Here is a 7,500-nt window from a genome sequence, read left to right on the forward strand (position 1 = left end):
ACAAATTCCGAAATTGTTTAATTGTCAACAAATGCTGAAGTATGATATTTGCAAATTCAAATTCTGCGTATTTGAGAGTACAATGTAAACTTCTCTTGAAGTCTTTATTTATTCTTAATTATTCATTCGGCTCAATTAAACATAGCAAAGCTCTTGACCTGAGGATTACAATGTTTACCAGAGAAATTATTATTATTATTATTATTATTATTATTATTTTTATCAATATTATTATTATTATTATTTCTATGGTCAAATGGAGCACTATTATTATTATTATTATTATTATTATTATTATCTCCGATACCGAAATTGGACGGAGCTGATTATGTTTTCGCCCCTGTTTGTGTTTGTTTGTTTGTGAACAGCTTCCTGGCCACGATTTTAATCGTAATGAAACTTACAGGGATTAACTGTTATATATAATATAAGATATTAAATTTTGTATATAAGATAATATTGGGTAATTGGGTCTGTTTACCACTTGGATGGGTGACCACTAAAACACGATTGTGTCATAGAAGGCTCTGGAAGTATACCAAAATCTGACATATGTATTTATGTATGTAGTTTCTTAGTACCAATAAATAACGGATATATGAATTCCGCACAATAATACCAATTATTGTTGTGCAATGTATTATCACTCCGGGGTCGAGTAGGCCTAGCGATGATGCTCGGTTCACCATTCTTAGTAGAGGCTCGTGATAGATATTTAGGTCCTTCAAATAATAATAATAATAATAATAATAATACATTTTCTACCACTTCAATTACTTTAGGGTTGTGGTGGCCGATGTGGTAACGTCCCTGACTGGTGAACGCCAGAATGGGGTTCGAGTCCCGCTCAAACTCTTTAGTTCCTTTGGTCGCTGCAACCTCACTATCCTTGTGATCTAAGGATCGGGGCTTTGGGGGAGCCCATAGGTCTATATGCCTAGTCATCAGTAGTCATTGCCTGGCCCTCCTTGGTCCTAGCTTGGGTGGAGAGGGGGATTGAACGCTGATCATATGTATATCTGGTCCGTCTCTAGGGCATTGTCCTGCTTGCTAAGACAATGTCACTGTCTCTTGACTGCCATTCATGAGCGGCCTTTAAACTTTAAACCCTTTCTCGAAAAAATGCGGTAAGGAATTAATAACTTCATAAAAAGTGATATAATGCCCATTTGCGAATTACTACAGTCATAATGTGTAGATGTTTCCTGTAATAAATTCCCAAAAATGTTACGAAAATTAAGAATAATACAAATTAAAATGTGTCCTACTTACGGTACTTTCAAATTTATTATGAACTATTCATTCGTATTAATAATATAACTATTAGTTTACTTCAGATTATTTCATTTATTTCGTAGACGACAAAAGAAAAATCATATGATTGAGATATACCGTATATCGATTCAAAATAAACGAATAACAGTTTGACTAAAATTTACCCGTATTTTCATCCATTTCAGTTTATAAGCTTTTAATACTTCGCATTTTTTCTATTTTTTAACTGTTGGTATAACACTAAAACTCACCTAATGTTTATTTATTCCTCCCAAGTCTTTACATAACAAACAGTTATATCCTTTAACAACCCAATGCTCATGTAAACAAAAAACCGGTTCAAACCAGTAACGGTTAACGTTGAAGGCACAGGCTGAGACTTGTTATGTCAATGCACGATAATCTACTGGGTTTTTTTCGGTCAATTAAAAAGGGATTACATTGACGCTTAGTTACTTTTAAGAGTTGGGTGAGTCTTCGCACGTGGTCCGAGTCTCGTTGTTCCCTGTGTAATTTATTTTAATTATTATGTGTTTATTATCGCTTTCATACAGCGAAAACGTAATATGTCAATCGATTGGTTTAATACAGTGGATAACGTCATTTGTAGAATTTAATGAGAGTTCGTTATCGTATATGTATCTCTATACGTGAATTAGCATACGGAGTGATTCAGTTCTTGCTAGTGTTTGTTTGTGGCCTGATCTCGTAATGCTATATTAAATAAGTGTTCTTTTCCCTATAGTTTATGAAGTGTTGTATCAGTGTGTCAAAATTCCGTGATACTTATCAAGTGTTTTCATGAAATTACAACGACTTCAGTCGCATTTTATGAAAGTTATTCAAACCTGCGTGAAACCATATTGTATTAAAAATGTTTTATTAAAATTCCAAGATTCCGTTGTGTCTAAGCAAAGCAATTAAGTGTTGATTTCAAAATGCCTCGGTGATAATTATAATTAATTAGTGTTGTTTTAAAATTGTCTTAATTCCTGTAATACATAACTTATACCATTTTAAATTTTGCTTTGTTTGGAAGTTATATTATCTTTTAAATAAGAACCGTTATTTATTTTCACATTAAAGTAATTTTTTTGTAGTAATCTTCACGTTGATGTTATATAAACAGTATAAAGATATTTAATTGATGTTCGTTGTGTCGATTTGCAACACCAGACGCTTATTAAATTTATCGGTAATGTTAGAGTTATTATAGTTAAGTTATCAGTGGTGTTGTTATTCTGGGGTTATTAATACCACGTCAGAAATCCAGAGTTTTTAATGTAAAGTGTGGGAAATTTCCTCGTATTAGTTTATTTTCATTTCGTCATTTTGAAAAAAGAGAGCTATTGAGATTTCAACGCCGCTTGCCACCAACCACGCCACCACCACTGCAGTGTTGCCGTCTCGGTGTTCATAGTTTCTGTATCAGGATTCTTTTTTTTTTTTTTTTTTTATTCAAAGACGATATTGATTTGGGGAGGGGTGTGTGATTAAAAAATGATATATCGCGCGATGAAGTGTTACATTTGAAGAGTATTGAATTCTATTGTCTATAGAGTTTAATCCGACGCGAAATGATGACGGAAACGGCAACAGGGCATCCGTCGTCGTGATTCCAGATGGGCCACTGACCGGTAAGTACCTGAAGATGGTCGGGCCTTTTTTAATATTTCAGTATAATTAAAGTTAATATGACCTTGTCATAGTGATTTTTTATGGCCCTAATAAGATATATTTTTTTATTGATATGCATATAATTGTAAATGAAAGGGACGTATACTAGGCCTATTTGGAATATGGCCATGAAAACTTATTATAGTGAATAAAATGTATTATTCTATATAGATTCAGGGTTAGTATAGTTATTACTGGACGTAATTTATTCAGGAAAATAACATTTCATAGCTAAGAGAACTATAGTCTTTGTATGGTGTATGTAGGTTTGATAGGTAGCTACCAGTAGCTTGTTCTCCCTGAAATTTTGGTTTAGATTCGTAACTTGACTAAGGACAGACAATGGTATTAGCTACATTCTAGATTTTCTTTTTTCATTATATTTAAGTTACAATACTCTCTAGGCTGTATTATTATAGACGTATTTTTACGTCATTAATGTTGGATTGTTAATTTGTATTTGAAGTCTTTTTGCCTTATATTTCAGGAACATATTTTCGGGAATTAATTTTAAAAATACATTTTGTTTCTCTTTCATTATGTTTCAGGAGTTTTGTTTATTTGATTAATGAAATATTTTTTTTTCGTTTATTAATACACTTTATGTATTTTGATTCAATTATCTTTACAGTTATATCACTACATATTGTGGTGTTCCGTTAATGAATAATTGTAATTTTTACCATTCTTATTGATAATTAGAATTTATTGCAGTGAAGAATTAATATTTATTTTATTGCTGTATTAACAATTGCTCCGAGCTAATTATGACGGATGAAAATGAACCCAATGAAAGTTCAAAAGATGGTCATTGGGTTTTCCAATAAATCTTTTCATTGTCAATGTTTCCTCCAGTGCCAGGTTAGACCTTCAAGAGTTTTTTTTTTTTAATTTTTTTTTTTTGGGGGGGGGGCGATATCAATCCTTGTTATTTGATCTCGTTTAATCTGCTATATTTTGAATATTGTTTAGGAAATTGGTGTTCAGCACGAATTTTCATTGAAAGCCTGTAATATTTTGTTTAGGTTTTTTTTTATTATTAGGCATAGTGACGTAGGCCTACTTGACTTAGGTAGAAAGTTATTGGGGTGGGCTGATAACGGGCAAATATTAATGTCGTGCATATTCCTAAATTTTTTATATTATGTTCAGTATTTAGCATTATTATCATCTTACCTTTTTCATTTATTTATTATTCATTTTGTGGTGCTTCTCTTGGCATAAATGACGTGTATATTCCTAAATTTCTTACATTATGTATAGCATTATTATCATCGTACTCTTTAATTCATTTCTTATTCATTTTGTGGCCCTTTTCTCTGGGCTGCGTTTACATTTGGTGCCATTGTACCATTAGTGTGTGTTATTGTTGGAAATGATTCCACCATCCTCCCTTTACTTTAAGTTTGAGGGCTGTTTTCTAGTCCTATACAGCAGGTGACCCCTACTCTCTACAGGACCTCCACAGTCATTTTATCATGTTCGTTCCAAAGCATTCAACATTTAACACAGCATCATCATCATCATCATCATCATCTCCTCTAACGCTTATTGACGCAAAGTGCCTCTGTTAGATTTTGTCTGTCGTCTCTATATTGACCTTTTAGATCAATACTTCTCCATTCGTCATCTACTTGATGCTTCATGGTCCTCAGCCATGTAGGCCTTGGTCTTCCAACTCTTCTTAGTGCATTGGGGAGCCCAGTTGAAAGTCTGGTGAACTAATCTCACTTGTTCGTTCATTGTCACTGTCGAAGCACTCACACTAGTATTTGTTCTTGGAGGTTTGTTAACTGTTACAATGGATATTTTTTGTTTTGTGCTTACATGTTATTTCTTTATATTGAAAGCGTTGCACTAGTTCTTTTTAACATTTGGCCACAGTTTATGTCATCTGTAGTATCCATGATCAGTATTTTCTGCTAGTCATTTCAGTTCCAAGTCATAAGCTTATCATCCTTGTCATGTGATAACTTTAGAACTTGTAAATTAGACTCGCCAGTAAAGGAAGGAGATAACATAAGATTAAGAGACAATAAATCTATACTCAATTTTTTTTATGAGTCGCATTTGTTTCCTGCTATCTGATTGGTTAGAATTATCTTGTCCAACCAATCAGCGATCAGGAAACTTTTCAGAGCTAAAAGGGCACCCCTGCGAGTCGGTGTAAATCCGTCTCACTAAATAGAATTGACTATAGTTTCTGACGACCAACCCGCTTTCGACAGTGTTAAAAAACGTAGAGCTAATGTTTGCCCCCAACGTTGAAAATTAATTTATTTTGTTCTGTTTTCATTTGTATTTAATGTCATAGCATTCTCATATTATGGATTGATACATAAATGATACGTTGACTGCTATTTTATTATGGTTTATCTTATTTGTAGGATGAGTTACAAAATTATTGAAATGCTTTCCAAACACCGGCGTTGCAAAAGTTTACTCTATATCAGTATTTAGATCTAAAATGAAAAAGTCACCACTTTGCCTACGAAGTCTATTAACATTTCATAAGTATATTTTTCCTTTTCGAATAAAACCCGGGGGGGGGGGGTTGTTGTTGTATCAAATACCGTCTGTGCACCACACGTAGTGTTTAGGCAATTCTTTTGGGCCTTTGTAATGTGTCTCCGTCTCCTAGTCACATATTTCTTATTCTTCTTCATTAGGCCTACCTTAGTGTGCAGCTTCTCTCAAATTCATTACAATGGCTGTTTTTTTATCAATTGCATCCCACCCCCCTGCAGTTTTGTGAATCAATTAATCAACCATAGCTATTATTATTATTATTATTATTATTAATATGACTGTACACAGCAACAACAAAGCCGTTTCTAGTCCACTGTTCGACAAAGCCCTCATACGTGTCCTAATTCATGCCTGGGGTTTGGCCAGTTTCATTCACCACACTGGCCACTGCGGATCCGTGATGGTGGGAGACTTAGCCTATGTCTGATCGCTCACAGCAAACCAACCTAGATTATTATTATTATTATTATTATTATTATTATTGTTATTATTGTTGTTGTTATTGTTATTTATTATTATTATTATTAATATAATTATTAGTTAAGCTACAACCCTAGTTAGAAAAGAAAGATGCTATAAGCCCAAGGGGTCTGACAGGGAAAAATAGCCCGTAGTGAAAGGAATATATATATTTACGAATATGGTATTCTGTTCATCTCTTCTTAAAACAGAATTTATTGGTAATGTCAGTGTTGTCAGGTCTATGAGGATAGAGGAGAATGTGGAAAGAATAGGCCAGAATATTCGGTGTATGTGTAGGAAAGACAAAATGAACCGTAACCAGACAGGGATCCAATGTAGTACTGTCTCTCGTACTTAGGTGTACCTTCTGTGCAAAGTAGCTTTAATAGGCTTAGCAGTAGCAGTACTGTCTAACCAATCAAAGGACCCATTAATTCTCTAGCGGTAGTATCTCATCGGGGGACTGGTGCCTTGGGGATGTAATTTATATTATTATTTCTAAAGTACTTGATCATCTCCCATTTCGTATTTATTATTACCTATCGTGTTTTTCGGATAATATATACAACCATAGTTGTCATCTTGTAAGCTTGCATCCACGGTTTCCTTTTATCATGTTGCTATTTCTCTTGTAGTTTCTTTACTTCCTTATTTCCTTTCCTTACTGGACTATTTTTCCATGTTGGAGCCCTTGTGCTTATCGTATCATGCCTTTCCATCTAAGGTTGTAGCCTAGCTTATGATACTACTACTACTACTACTACTACTACTAATAATAATAATAATATTAATAATAGTAATAATAATGATAATAATAATAATAAACGTAATTCCAGCACCAAAAAGTTGTTCGGAAAGTGGTCCAACAGATGCGAACATACCAAAGCCGTGGGAGGAACCCCGGGCCTCGTCTTATTTTCCCCCAAAGTACAGGAATCACCTGACATATTTACATCGTTGGGACCCTCTCGGACATAGATATAGGGGCGAAATGGTGTCATTTCCTTCAGATAAATAGAGGAGAGGGTGAAACATTAACGGGAATAAGTTATTTTTTTAGGAAAATAAGATATGTAAGGTGGAATAGGGTGTGTGAGTGTTCATACTATGAATATGATTATTACATAATTCATCATTATATAAAGATATGATGCAAGCCAGCTTTTATATTAAGGCAGCTTAAGGAGCTAAGACAATTAAACCCCTATTTATTATTCTATACCAATGAAACTCGGGCAATTGTTTAGAGTATATAGAGCTACTCTCATACCAAATTTGAAAGAAAATGTGCGGGGGTGCTATAAAAATTAATATCGTTACTTGAGCAAGAAGTCTAACGTACGTAGTCGAGGATTTGCTGATTGCTCTTCAATATAAGGCGAAATAACTTTATCTAGAGAATACAAGGTATCACATAGATGTGATAATTGCATGCGTACATTCAGCGGCTTTTTTTCAATTTGGTTATCATTTTCTTAAAAATATACAATATAATAACGGTAACGAAAATAGAGTTGATGTTAGCGTGTTACAATTAACAGCTTTTGTTATTTTAGT

Source organism: Palaemon carinicauda, chromosome 3 (genome assembly GCF_036898095.1).
Source record: "Palaemon carinicauda isolate YSFRI2023 chromosome 3, ASM3689809v2, whole genome shotgun sequence".
Taxonomy (NCBI): domain Eukaryota; kingdom Metazoa; phylum Arthropoda; class Malacostraca; order Decapoda; family Palaemonidae; genus Palaemon; species Palaemon carinicauda.